The 14,408-nt window shown below is 42.4% G+C and overlaps 1 protein-coding gene across 13 annotated transcripts in view; it reads right to left on the bottom strand.

The window, feature by feature from the left end:
* The window catches only part of LOC139578505 (ras-specific guanine nucleotide-releasing factor RalGPS2-like), a 151,684-nt gene extending 139,039 nt beyond the window's left edge, over positions 1–12,645 (bottom strand). For 8 of the 13 annotated variants that reach the window (XR_011675564.1, XM_071406191.1, XM_071406192.1 and 5 more), the window contains exon 1: positions 12,488–12,645. The gene's annotated coding sequence lies outside the window, so the exon portion shown is untranslated. Of the gene's footprint in view, positions 1–7,773; positions 8,282–12,487 lie in introns of those variants that run through there. The other 5 variants (XM_071406200.1, XM_071406201.1, XM_071406202.1 and 2 more) reach the window with 3 other exon arrangements.
* Positions 12,646–14,408: the final 1,763 nt, after the last annotated feature.

Raw genomic sequence — 14,408 nt, 5'->3', positions numbered from 1 at the left:
GGCTTTAGACATAGTTTCAAACTTTTAATTAAAAAAATTAGCGAGATTTATCAAACCGCGTCAGGTGTCCTTTGATTAGTTCATGCGCGCGAGAGATGTAGCTCGACATTTTCTTTCTCTGTAGTATTGAATAGGTTACGGTCCGGTTGAAATATTATCGATTATGTATGTTAAAAACAACCTGAGGATTGATTATAAATACGTTTGACATGTTTCTACGAACATTACGGATACTTTTTGGAATTTTCGTCTGCCTTTCAGGACCGGAACGAGCCTGTGGTTTTCTGAACATAACCAAAAACCGCCATTTGATTTGCGCGTTATAAAACGAATCTTTATCGAACAACAATAACATTTGTGTAACGGAGTCTCGTGAGTGCAAACATCCGAAGATTATCAAAGGTAAGCGATTAATTGTATTGCTTTTCTGACTTTCGTGACCAAGCTAATTTGCGGCTAGCTGTTCTTAAACTCAAACGCTTGGATTGCTTTCGCTGTAAAGCATATTTTCAAAATCTGACACGATAGGTGGATTAACAACAAGCTAAACTGTGTTTTGGTATATTTCACTTGTGATTTCATGATTATAAATATTTTTTGTATTTTTTTAGGCGCTCTGCAATTCAGCGGTTGTTTACGAAAATGATCCCGCTAAAGGGATCCGTGCGTCAATAAGTTAACGTTGCTCTTATATTCAGTAGTTCCTCCAAACTGTATGTAATAAAACCTAAGATTACCTGGGGTACCAATGTAAGAAATAACACGTAAAAAAACTAAATACTGCATAGTTTCCTAGGAACGCGAAGCGAGGCGGCCATCTCTGTCGGCACCGGAAGTAATGTGTTAACCCTCGCAAGGCTGCAGGCCCAGACGGCATCCCCAGCCGCGTCCTTAGAGCATGCGCAGACCAGCTGGCTGGTGTGTTTACGGACATATTCAATCAATCCTTATCCCAGTCTGCTGTTCCCACATGCTTCAAGAGGGCCACCATCGTTCCTGTTCCCAAGAAAGCTAAGGTAACTGAGCTAAACGACTACCGCCTCGTAGCACTCACTTCCGTCATCATGAAGTGCTTTGAGAGACTAGTCAAGGATCATATCACCTCCCACCCTACCTGACACCCTAGACCCACTCCAATTTGCTTACCGCCCCAATAGGTCCACAGACGACGCAATCGCAACCACACTGCACAAACCCATCTGGACAAGAGGAATACCTATGTAAGAATGCTGTTCATCGATTACAGCTCAGCATTTAACACCATAGTACCCTCCAAACTCGTCATCAAGCTCGAGACCCTGGGTCTCGACCCCGCCCTGTGCAACTGGGTACTGGACTTCCTGACGGGCCGCCCCCAGGTAGTGAGGGTAGGTAACAACATCTCCACCCCGCTGATCCTCAACACTGGGGCCCCACAAGGGTGCGTTCTGAGCACTCTCCTGTACTCCCTGTTCACCCACGACTGCGTGGCCATGCACGCCTCCAACTCAATCATCAAGTTTGCGGACGACACTACAGTGGTAGGCTTGATTACCAACAACGACGAGACGACCTACGGGGAGGAGGTGAGGGCCCTCGGAGTGTGGTGTCAGGAAAATAACCTCACACTCAACGTCAACAAAACAAAGGAGATGATTGTGGACTTCAGGAAACAGCAGAGGGGGCACCCCCCTATCCACATCGACGGGACAGTAGTGGAGAGGGTAGTACGTTTTAAGTTCCTCGGCGTACACATCACGGACAAACTGAATTGGTCCACCCACACAGACAGCGTTGTGAAGAAGGCGCAGCAGCGCCTCTTCAACCTCAGGAGGCTGAAGAAATTCGGCTTGTCACCAAAAGCACTCACAAACATCTACAGATGCACAATCGAGAGCATCCTGTCGGGCCTTATCACCGCCTGGTACGGCAACTGCTCCGCCCACAACCGTAAGGCTCTCCAGAGGGTAGTGAGGTCTGCACAACGCATCACTGGGGGCAAACTACCTGCCCTCCAGGACACCTACACCACCCGATGTCACAGGAAGGCCAAAAGGATCATCAAGGACAACAACCACCCGAGCCACTGCCTGTTCACCCCGCTATCATCCAGAAGGCGAGGTCAGTACAGGTGCATCAAAGCGGGGACCGAGAGACTGAAAAACAGCTTCTATTTCAAGGCCATCAGACTGTTAAACAGCCACCACTAACATCGAGTGGCTGCTGCCAACATACTGACTCAACTCCAGCCACTTTAATAATGGAAATTGATCAGAAAATGTATCACTAGCCCCTTTAAACAACGCCACTTAATATAATGTATATGTATATACTGTACTCTATATCATCTACTGCATCTTGCCATCTTTATGTAATACATGTATCACTAGCCACTTTAAACTATGCACTTTTATGTTTACATACCCTACATTACTCATCTCATATGTATATACGGTATCGAGTACAATCTACTGCATCTTGCCTATGCCGTTCTGTACCACTCATTCATATATCTGTATGTACATATTCTTTATCCCTTTACACTTGTGTGTATAAGGTAGTAGTTGTGGAATTGTTAGGTTAGATTACTCGTTGGTTATTACTGCATTGTCGGAACTAGAAGCACAAGCATTTCGCTACACTCGCATTAACATCTGCTAACCATGTGTATGTGACAAATAAAATTTGATTTGATTTTGTGCACGGGGGCATTGTCATGCTGAAAAAGAAAAGGGCCTTGCCCAAACTGTTGCACACGTCTAGAATGTAATTGTATGCTGTGGCGTTAAGATTTCCCTTCATTGGAACTAAGGGGCCTAGCCCAAGCCATGAAAAAAACTGCCCCAGACCATTATTCCTCCACTAAACTTTATAGTTGGCACTATGCATTGCGGCAGGTAGCGTTCTCCTGGCATGCGCCAAACACAGATTCTTCCGTCAGACTGCCAGATGGTGAAGCGTGATTTATCACTCCAGAGAACGCATTTCCACTGCACTAGAGTCCAATTGCAGCGAGCTTTACACCCCTCCAGCCAACGCTTGGCATTGCACATGGTGATTTAAGGCTTGCGTGCGGCTGCTAGGCAAAGGAAACCCATTTCATGAAGCTTCCGACTAACAGTTCTTGTGCTGACGTTGCTTCCAGAGGCAGTTTTGAAATCTGTAGTGAGTGTTGCACCCGAGGACACAATTTTTACACGCTACGTGATTCAGCACTCTGTTCTCGTTCTTTGAGCTTGTGTGGCCTACCGCTTTGCGGCTGAGCCGTTATTTCTCCTAGTCGTTTCCACTTCACAATAACAGCACTTACAGTTGACCGGGGCAGCTCTAGCAGGGAAGAAATTTGACAAACTGACTTGTTGGAAGGGTGGCATCCTATGACGGTGCCACATTGAAAGTCACTGAGTTCTTCAGTAAGGCCATTCTGCTGCCAATGTTGGCCTACGGAGGTTGCATGGCTGTGTGCTCGATTTTAAAAACATCTCAACAACGAGTGTGATTGAAATAGCCATATCCACTCATTTGAAGGGGTGTCCACATACTTATACAAAAGTATGTATAAAAATAAATAAAAAATCACTGTCATTATGGGGTTATTGTGTGTAGATTTTTTTTTTTAATTTATTATCCATTTTGATTTCAGGCTGTAACAACAAATAGTGGATTAAGTCAAAAGGTATGAATACTTTCTGAAGGCACTGTGTATAAGCCTTACAGGAATCTAACAAGCCTTAGGACTGGCCTCATTAGCCAGAGTTACATTTCTTCACCCCACCCACACGAGAGCTTGACCTAGGCACACGAGGGCCTGTTGCACTGACTGCAGCTACCTCGCCTGTTGTCCACCCACAGACTTTCCATGTATTATCCCCACATTTCATGGACACACACACAGTGAATCATTGAAGGGTTAGTTTACAGTGCGACTGTGTGAGAGAGGAGACTTGGGGTCTGTGTGATTGAGGCTGAGAGCGGCTGATTCATATGCCCCCATTTCAGCACAACCATTAGAAAAATACACAGCTCCATACAACCGTGAACTGTTTACAAGAGCGAGAGAGAATTTGAGAATAGGTCGATATGACTTAACAATCACATCTATCATTTTCTAATTTATGGGCGATTCACAGTATATCAATTACCAGTCAGAAGCTGACACACCAACTCATTCAAGGGTTTTTCTTTATTTTTTACTCTTTTCTACACTGTAGAATAATAGTAAAGACATCAAAACTATGAACATATGGAATCATGTAGAAACCAAAAGTGTTAAACAAATCAAAATATATTTTATATTTGAGATTCTTCAAAGTAGCCACCCTTTGCCTTGATGACAGCTTTGCAGACTCTTGGCATTCTCTCAACCAGCTTCATGATGTAGTCCCCTGGAATGCATTTCAATTAACAGGTGTGCCTTGGAAAGATATTACACAAATTAACTTAACTTCTAAAAATGTGTTTGAGCCAATCAGTTGTGTTGTGACAAGGTAGGGGGGTATACAGAAGATAGCCCTATTTGGTAAAAGACCAAGTCCATATCATGACAAGAATAGCTCAAAAAGGCAAAGAGAAACGACAGTCCATCATTATTTTAAGACATTAAGGTCAGTCAAGCCGGAAAATTACAATAACTTTAAACATTTCTTCAAAACTGTCTTGGGAAAAAGGCATAACCATAAATTCAAATTTATCAAATTAATTAGATATATCGCGCAAGTTGAGAATGAGATTGGAGGAACAGAACAGAGAGAGGGGGAGTGTGCCACTTGTAGTTGTTTGAACCACTCCCAGTATAAGTACAGGCGGAGACATCCAGTTCCAGACCAGTATGATCAAGGGAGGGCAGCCTGCCGTGGCAGCCGGGTAGCCTACTTGCTTGTGGTACCAGAGGGGAAGTCAGCTACAGACTGTGGGTCTCTACTCCGGTTTCCGGAAGTGAAAGTTGAGACATTCTCTTGAGTGACAGCCCAAAAGCCAAACCGGCAGACCGAAGTTGGCAAGGGGCCACATGAGCTCCTTGACTATGGGCACAACACACAGTGTCTTGCAAGAGTATTCATCCCCCTTGGCGTTTTTCCTTTTTTGTTGCATTACAACCTGTAATTGAAATGGATTTTACTTGGATTTCATGTAATGGACATACAAAATAGTCCAAATTGGTATAGTGAAATAAAAAAATAACTTGTTTAATTAAAATGATTTTTTTTTATTTTTTTTATGGAGAACGGTGCCTGCATGTATTCACCCCCTTTGCTATGAAGCCCCTAAATAAGACCTGGTGCAACTAATTACCTTCAGAAGTCACATAATTAGTTAAATAAAGTCCACCTGTGTGCAATCTAAGTGTCATATGATCTGTCACGATCTCATATATATAACACATATACACCTGTTATGAAAGGCTCCAGAGTCTGCAACACCACTAAGCAAGGGACACCAGCAAGCAAGTGGCACCATGAAGACCAAGGAGCTCTCCAAACAGGTCAGTGACAAAGTTGTGGAGAAGTACAGATCAGGGTTGGGTTATAAAAAAAATCACAAACTTTGAACATCCCACAGAGCACCATTAAATCCATTATTTTTAAAATTGGAAAGAATATGGCACCAGAACAAACTTGCCAAGAGAGGACCACCCACTAAAACTCAAGGACCAGGCAAGGAGGGCATTAATCAGAGGCAACAAAGAGACCAAAGATAACCATGAAGGATCTGCAAAGCGACACAGCGGAAATTGAAATATCTGTCCTTAGGACCATTTTAAGCCGTACACTCCACAGAGCTGGGGTTTACGGAAGAGTGGCCAGAAAAAAAGCCATTGCTTGAAGAAAAAAAATAAGCAAACACATGGTGTTCACCAAAAGTGAAGAAGGTACTCGTCAGATGAGACAAATTGAGCTTTTTGGCCATCAAGGAAAACACTATGTCTGGCACAAACCCAACACCTCTCATCACACTGAGAACACCATCCCCACAGTGAAGCATGGTGGTGGCAGCATCATGCTGTGAGGATGTTTTTCCATCGGCAGGGACTGGGAAACTGGTCAGAATTGAAGGAATGATGGACGGCTCTAAATACAGGGAAATTCTTGAGGGAAACCTGTTTCAGTCTTCAAGAGATTTGAGACTGGGACAGAGGTTCACCTTCCAGCAGGACAATGACCCTAAGCATACTGCTAAAGCAACACTCGAGTGGTTTAAGGGGAAACATTTAAAAGTCTTGGAATGGCCTAGTCAAAGTCTTGGAATGACTTAAAGATTGCTTTACACCAGTGGAAGCCATCTAACTTGAAGGAGCTGGAGCAGTTTTGCCTTGAAGAATGGGTAAAAATCCCCATGGCTAGATGTGCCAAGCTTATAGAGACATACCCCAAGAGACTTGCAGCTGTAATTGCTGCAAAAGGTGGCTCTACAAAGTATTGACTTTGGGGAGGTTAATAGGTATGCACATTCAAGTTCAGTTTGTCTTATTTCTTGTTTGTTTCACAAAAAAAGATTTAGCATCTTAAAAGTGGTAGGCATGTTGTGTAAATCAAATGATACCAATCCCCCAAAAATCCATTTTAATTCCAGGTTGTAAGGCAACAAAATAGGAAAAATGCCAAGGGGGGTGAAAAGTTTCACAAGCCACTGTACATACAGACTAATATCGCTTGACACCCACCTCAGTAGGCAGCCAGCACCACAAGACACCTTACACACTGCTATTTTCTGCAGAATGTGTTTCACTAAATGTATTTTCTGTGAAAGAAAAAAACTAGTTGCACGCCCCTGATCACTTTATTGAAGAGACAAATGACGTGTGAAATGGTTTAAAATGCAGATTTCCTTTTGAATGTCTGTGTTTTGAAAATGCAGATCACTGAAATCTAACGCGGCCCCTGCCTTAACCTCCATGGCTGACTGCAGCATCATCACTATCACCACTCAGTCACAAAAGATGATAGGGCCAAAGACATCCTAGACAAGTCAGCGTACATCTTAAAATGTGACCCACCACTTCGATCTTGTGTAGCCAAATATGAAATGGTGTTGTTTTTATACACATAGAATAAAAGTAGAGACTCAGAGATACAAAATGGTATATCATACACTGCATGAGGAACAATGGGGAAGTAATTCTGCTTTGAAAGTTGATAAACTTGTAACCCCACTTTTGAGAAAATGGCCCTTGAATATTTTGGTACAGAGAGCTCTTTGTCTACACCTATTCAGCATCGTTCACACCCTCTTAAGCCTTAGCCCCACCCATCGCTTTAAGGATTCACATGAGGCCATGTGCTAAAGAGTGAGTAATTTAACTGTCACTTTACGGATACGATTACAATATGGCCATGTCAGCACACCCCTACCGGACACTTGTCTAAATTGATGGTCATGTGAAAGAAATGCTATAACCACCCCCCAACCACATCTAGCGAAGCGGATGGGTTATTACTGTCTAGACATGTACACATCTTCATGAAATACAATAGATGGCCATAATCACCCTCAGAAATACCTGGCTAACTTGATGGGTCATGTAATCTTCTGTTGAAGTAGAGTCCTTTGCTTAGACATGTAGTTAGCTAGCTGAACAATAATCCCAACCCATTCTACTAGCAATACAAACTGATTGTCATGCTTGCCACCATGCATGATATGCTGTAGTAACTAGGTTCAATGAGCTAGCTAGCTAACAATAGGCTATAACTAGCAATGCAAATGACTGACATACGAATAATATTGCTACACAGATCATACACGTAAAATTGACGAGTGTACTTAAAATATCTGAAAATGTAGCTTGACTCTTACCCGTATACATGGATAAACACTTCACGGTAGCATGTATTTTCTGTTTGTGTCAATTCACTCCGGTTCACACTGACTGTGTGCAGAAAGTAGTCCATCACTATTTTTTCCAGTGTTCTTTATTGATAGCTCCTGCTAAATTCTGGGCAATAATGTTGTTAAGAGCAGTAGCAACACTTTTGCAGTTCTCCATGGCTAAAAAAGCTGCGTTTCCAAGGATTATCTACACACACTGAGCATCTCATGTTATAGACAGACGCGTGCTACATGGCAGACCAATCCAAACTCATCTGTCGGCATGTCCAGCCCATCCATTATCTCAGCCCCCCAAAGAATAACACGTTCCAATGCCTCTCCTGTGAAGTACTGACGTGACATACGCCTTGCTTCTTGAAATGGTTCACAAACACCAACATTGAGACACACACAGACCAGGACACATGTTGCAATTTAAAGCTAGAATCCTAAAGTGGTGAAACTGCCACATCTGTTTGGGATATTACAACAAAGAGGTTACTGCAAACAAACACCCCCCCCCCCCCCCCCCTCTCAGAAAACATTGCGCATGCGATAGAACAGCTATCAGCTAGAACACCATGCTCCTCACCTCAGTTTAGTTAACAAAACAATAACAAATCCAGACTCCATCTTTAAGAAAGTCCCATGTCATCCGAGGGACAAAACCCAGAGCAGGCTAACTAAACCCGAGACAGACCATGGCGCTGACATCTGACGCATGCCCTGTAGCGCGCACACACACACAGCAGTCTCATTTTACAGCTAATCACATTTCAGGCCTTGGAAAGACAGAACACAACACACAACTACAGCACCAGATGCACAGCAGTACTTCCACTTAGATTAGACTGCACTGACCAGTGTTCGTGTGGGACAGTCAGGGAGGACCAGTGACATATAGTGATGGGAAGAAAAAATATACAGTTACATATCAGGATATTATTTTTGATGATACATCGTATTGTTTTACGCTAGTTGGTTGTACCTGCACCAAAACGGCAGTATTTTTCCTTCATAGCTTGTTCTCCATCTTTTTAAAAAGGGAGCCAATTTGTTTTCAGCACTTTTATTACCATGACTGATCAAACTTGTTTTCTCATGGCTCTCGTCCCTCTTCAGCTGACATGAGCAATATGTTAGAATCATCAAATCGCAATAAAAACACAATACATATAGAATCATAATAATATCATATTGTGAGGTACCTGGCAATTCCCAGCAATAGCGACATACAGACAGTGACAAACTAGTGTGCAAAAATGAGATCGTGACAAGATAGAAGACCAGGAAAAGGCCAATCTAACCAAACTAGTCTGTTTTTAAATGAGACACAGATGCAAGATAAATAGATTGGCTGTACATGCACCATGGGGTGGCATGTAGCCTAGCAGTAAAGAGCATTGGGCCAGTAACCGGAAGATCACTGGTTCGAATCCCTGAGCCAGCAAGGTGGAAAACATCTGCCGTTCTGCCATTGAGCCAGAAAGTTAGCCCCCAACAACTGCTCCACAGCCACTGATGACATGGATGTCGATTTAGGCAGCCCCCCCCAACCCCACACCTCTCTAATTCAAAAGGGTTGGGTTAAATGCGGAAGAAATAATTCAGTTGAATGCATTCAGTTGTGCAACTGACTAGGTATTCCCTTTCCCTATATTAACGAACTACAAAAATCTCTGAAACTGGAAACACTTATCTCTCCCACTAGCTTTAAGCACCAGCTGTCAGAGCAGCTCATAGATTACTGCATCTGTACATAGCCCATCTATAATTTAGCCCAAACAACTACCTCTTTCCCTACTGTATTTATTTATTTAGCTCCTTTGCACCCCATTATTTCTATCTCTACTTTGCACATTCTTCCACTGCAAATCAACCATTCCAGTGTTTTACTTGCTATATTGTATTTACTTCGCCACCATGGCCTTTTTTTTTGCCTTCACCTCCCTTATCTCACCTCACTTGCTCACATTGTATATAGACTTATTCTTCTACTGTATTATTGACTGTGTTTGTTTTACTCCATGTGTAACTCTGTGTTGTTGTATGTGTCAAACTGCTTTGCTTTATCTTGGCCAGGTCGCAATTGTAAATGAGCGTGTTCTCAATAAAGGTGAAATAAATAAATAATGATGAAACTTTCCCTTACTAATCTTGATTATTGAATGCTCTGTACACTAGGGGTAGGCAAACAGATTCAATCCAGAGATTTTGCCCCCCCCCCCAAAAGTTTGATTAAAAAATATATACACACTGAACAAAAATATAAACACAACATGTAAAGTGTTGGTCTCATAGTTCATGAGCTGGTTTCAACTGGACCAGGCAGATGGCAGACCGTGTGTGTGGCATTTCTTGGGCGAGCGGTTTGCTGATGTCAAAATGTCCCAATTCTTCCAAGGCCTGCATACTCAGCAGACATGTCACCCATTGTACGTGTTTGGGATGCTTTGGATTGATGTGTACAACAGCGTGTTCCAGTTCCCGCCAATATCCAGCAACTTTACACAGCCATTGAATAGGAGTGGGACAACATTCCACAGGCCACTATCAACAGCCTGATCAACTCTAAGCGAAGGAGATGTATCACGCTGCATGGGGAAAATGTTCACCCCAGAAACTGACTGGTTTTCTGATCCACACCCCTACTTTTTAGTTTTTTTAAAAAGTATTTTTGACCAACATATCTGTCATCTGTAATCCCAGTCATGTGAAATTCATAGATTAGTGCCCAATTTATTTAAATTGACTGATTTCCTTATGATCTGTAACTCTGTAAAATCTTTGAAATTGTTGCATTTATATTTATGTTCAGTTTATATTGCTCTGTATCCTTTGCAACAGCTCTACTCATGCATGAAAATACATAATCTATTCTATAGGAGATCTGCTAGGGAGACTCAGCGGCTGTGATCTCTTATTAGGGCTGAAATCTGGAACCTTATCTAACCATTCAATATCAGACTATTCACTTTATATTTTACCAATGGATAGACACAACAATTGCAGCTATGTAGATATGAGCATCTAACCCAACTCAAATCTATCTTGCAAGTTATATTCATCTTGAGAGAATGTTAATCTGGCAATACAAAAGTGCACATACGATACACATTTCTGTAGTTTTCTGTGTATCTAACCAAGGCTATTATATATAGCCTGGTGGTCCAGATCTGTTAAAGTGCTAGTTTAGCAAACTCCTCTCTGTGTTCGTTCCACGTCATGCCAAACGTGTATGTCATGACAAGTTATGATAGGATAGAGGTCTTGGCTACAGTACAGCCTGTGACCAACCAGGCTGTGAAGGCACTACCATGACTATAAGACATCTCAGGGCTCGACATCAACGCTTGTCCGTTTCCCCGGGGCAAGTATAATAAAAAATATATATAATAATAATAAATATAGATTTAAGCTGGCCGAATGGACAAGTTAAAGAAATCACGCAAAACCCACAATATCAAACAATTAGGCTACGCCGATCCGAATTGGTGTCCTCCGGGGCTGGAGACAAGTGACTTGAGCTTTCCGACAAGTAAAAAAAATAAAAAATGTCCTACTGGCAAAAAACGTTAATGTCCAGACCTGCATCTCAGTTATGGAACACAAGCGTACACTGCTTAACAGATATTACTGGGTTAACGGAAATCTGCCTGCATGGCATGTGGCATGACTGATATATGTTGCTGTAGAGTCCCTGGCTTTGCCCAGCAAGTGGCTATTGTCTAGCAATATCAAGGCAGCAATGAAAGATGCATCAGCAATCTGTTAAACGTGGCTCATCTAGGAAATAATGTGGGACATGAGACGTGCATTACAAATAATAAATTCATTACTCTACACTTTCACCCTTTGAAATCAATTATATCGACCCACGGTATTGCTTTTAACTGGTACATTACAGGGCCTAACGTTACCTAGCTAATGTAGCAAAACACATTGATGCTGACATATCCTAGCTACAGTAGGCAGGCATCGCGATGTTGATGCCAACCTGTCATGAAAGATTAATTAATTCGTATTGCAACGGCTGGCTGGCTAACGTGATGTTTCTTGCCTGTGTATAAACTACAGGCCGTTGCACCTCCCTAAAAGTGCTCTGCTTTTTCAGACTAACTGCATATAGTAATAACTTCTATATTGAAAGACAACTAGTCAACCGGCAGTTTGTTTATATCCAAGCCATTTTAGTGAGAGAGAAAAAAACACTCCCCGGATCTGGGCGGGACAGTGAGGGGGGTTCTGAGTCCAAGACAACCCGAGCCAAGGCGTTTCAGTAGCCATCAGCTTAGCGCTAACAGCAGGCTGGGGACAACACGCGCAAATAACCGTTAGCCAGCTAGCCATCTCAGTTGGCAAAAAAACACAAATAGCAACGACATTAAAGAGGACAGTTGTTAGTTAGTTTGCTAACTAAACTTGTCAAACAAACGTTGACTACCTACAGCTATCGTTAGCTAACTCGACAAGTGCAAACATCTTAAGACATTCTGAGAGCTAGAACTGGCAGTGGTGTAACGCAAGGTAGTCAACGTTAACTAACGTACTTAACGTTACTGCAGAGAGAGAAAGCTTAACGTCGTTAGTGTGGCTTACTCCAGTGGATAACGTTAGCTAACCTTCCGCGCAAATGGATTTAGCATCAGGGATGCTGCCACATACCCTAGTTTACGAAAACAGACATAAACCAGACACTCACCACACAGAAATGGGTGCCAAATTCCTCTTTTCGGGTAGGGAAACTCGACCCCGGCAAATTTCAGAGGCTCCTACAAAGCCAAAAGCGGTGTGCTCTGCAACAGCTGTGTTCTGTTTTGAATGAGGGTTGAATGGACACGGGAAAAGGGGCGGAATTTAGAAAGTTCGCTCGCCTTCGCTGTTGCCCGCTGCAACCTGGTCTCAGAGCAGTTCGTATTATTGTGTACGGAAACCGAAATCCTTGTTTTTAGGATAATAAATGACATGTCCAATGGTATGTTTTAATTTGTGGATGTCAGGCACCAATTTCGCATGATGTAATACGAATTGTAATTTGTGACATATGTTACGAATTTGCAAAATACAGAATATGTTAAGATTTTGCAAAATTAACTATATATTACAAATTTGAGAAACGTATGATATGTTACGAATTCTAGCTAGGCAGATAGGCGGCTAACCGTAGCTAGCTGGCTAACGTTAGCTAGGCTACGGGTTCGCGTTTAGGAGTTAGGTTAAAGGAGTAAAGTTTTGAAAGCGTGTTAAGTAGTTGCAAAGTAGCTAAATGTAGTAAGTAGTTGTAACGTTTGCTTATTAGCTAAAATGCTAAAGTTGTCCCTGATGAAATTCAAACTCCCAACCTTTGAGTTGCTAGACATTCATTCCTACCCATTCACCCCAACCAACCATCCTACTTTCGTTTTTGCGTTAAATACCCATCTGTTTTATGTAACCATATCAAACCCAACATATACTAATACTAGTGTCCAGGATTTATTTTACTATGTTACGTTTAGTTTATGAGACCAGGCTAAAATATTTTTTATGTCTCCCCCAATGTTACTAGGGAGTGTAAACTGATCCTAGATCTGTGGCTACAGATAAGGGTGATTCCTACCACCGTGTGCCAGTACACCAGAGAATGCTGCGTGTGTGTCGCGTGGAGTCTTGACTGGCACCTACCGGGGGCGCGAGACAGAGCTGGGCATTGTTTAGTCAACGAGAGTGAATGGTATGCCAGTGAAATTGCCACCGGTAATGGTAAGAGAGAGGATAGAGGTCTGTATTTTAGGTTTCTCGCTACGCCCCCAAATATTTTGCATTACAGCCAAGTTTTTATCTCGGATGTGACCAGTGTGCTTCTCTGTGGATGTGACCAGTGTGCTTCTCTGCTGGATTTGGAAGTAGCAAAACAATAGAATATGTTTGCATCAATGTTTTCATATTGTCAATTTGGACCATGGAAGGCTGGGACTTTAATAATAATATGTGTACAAAAAACAAAATAAATGTTTCAGCAATTCTGACCGAAACGTCACATTATCTGTCTGATCTGAAGCGCTTTACTCAATAACGTGAATATATCCCACCAGATTATTCTATTTTTAACACATCACATGACATCAAATGGGATGAGCAAATTAGACGACAAAATAAAACTCTGACCTGCCCTGATGTACTCATGGACAGTGGATTTGTCATATCACGCTAGTTTTCCTTGACTTTGACTCCATCTTGTGGCAGAACCTATGAACTTCGCAAACAGCTGCATTTTAAAACACACATTAGTGAATCCTTCAACCTTTTGCCCCCTGAGTCAGAGCCGGCCTTCATGGCTCAACCAACGTCGGTGAGGAGACCCACGTTTTGACACGCGTCCACAGAATTCTTACCACCACTGCTGTAGGCCGTCATGAAGCAGGAGTAGGCCATTTTCAGATGATCTGCAACTTCCCCTGGTGGAGAGATGTAGAACATGGTGAGTTTGACCACTTGGGGGATGGATTCAGGGTCTGTCTGTCTGTCTCTATTTTCTTATCATCCTTATATTTCTTATTAATAATATGACATGTCTGAAAACATGTTTTTGTCATGCCATACTCTAACCTTTCAAATGACTTGTCTATCTGAGAAATGCAAAT

This window comes from Salvelinus alpinus, chromosome 6 (genome assembly GCF_045679555.1).
Source record: "Salvelinus alpinus chromosome 6, SLU_Salpinus.1, whole genome shotgun sequence".
NCBI classification, from domain to species: Eukaryota; Metazoa; Chordata; class Actinopteri; order Salmoniformes; family Salmonidae; genus Salvelinus; species Salvelinus alpinus.
This window is presented reverse-complemented; position numbering and strand designations above follow the sequence as displayed.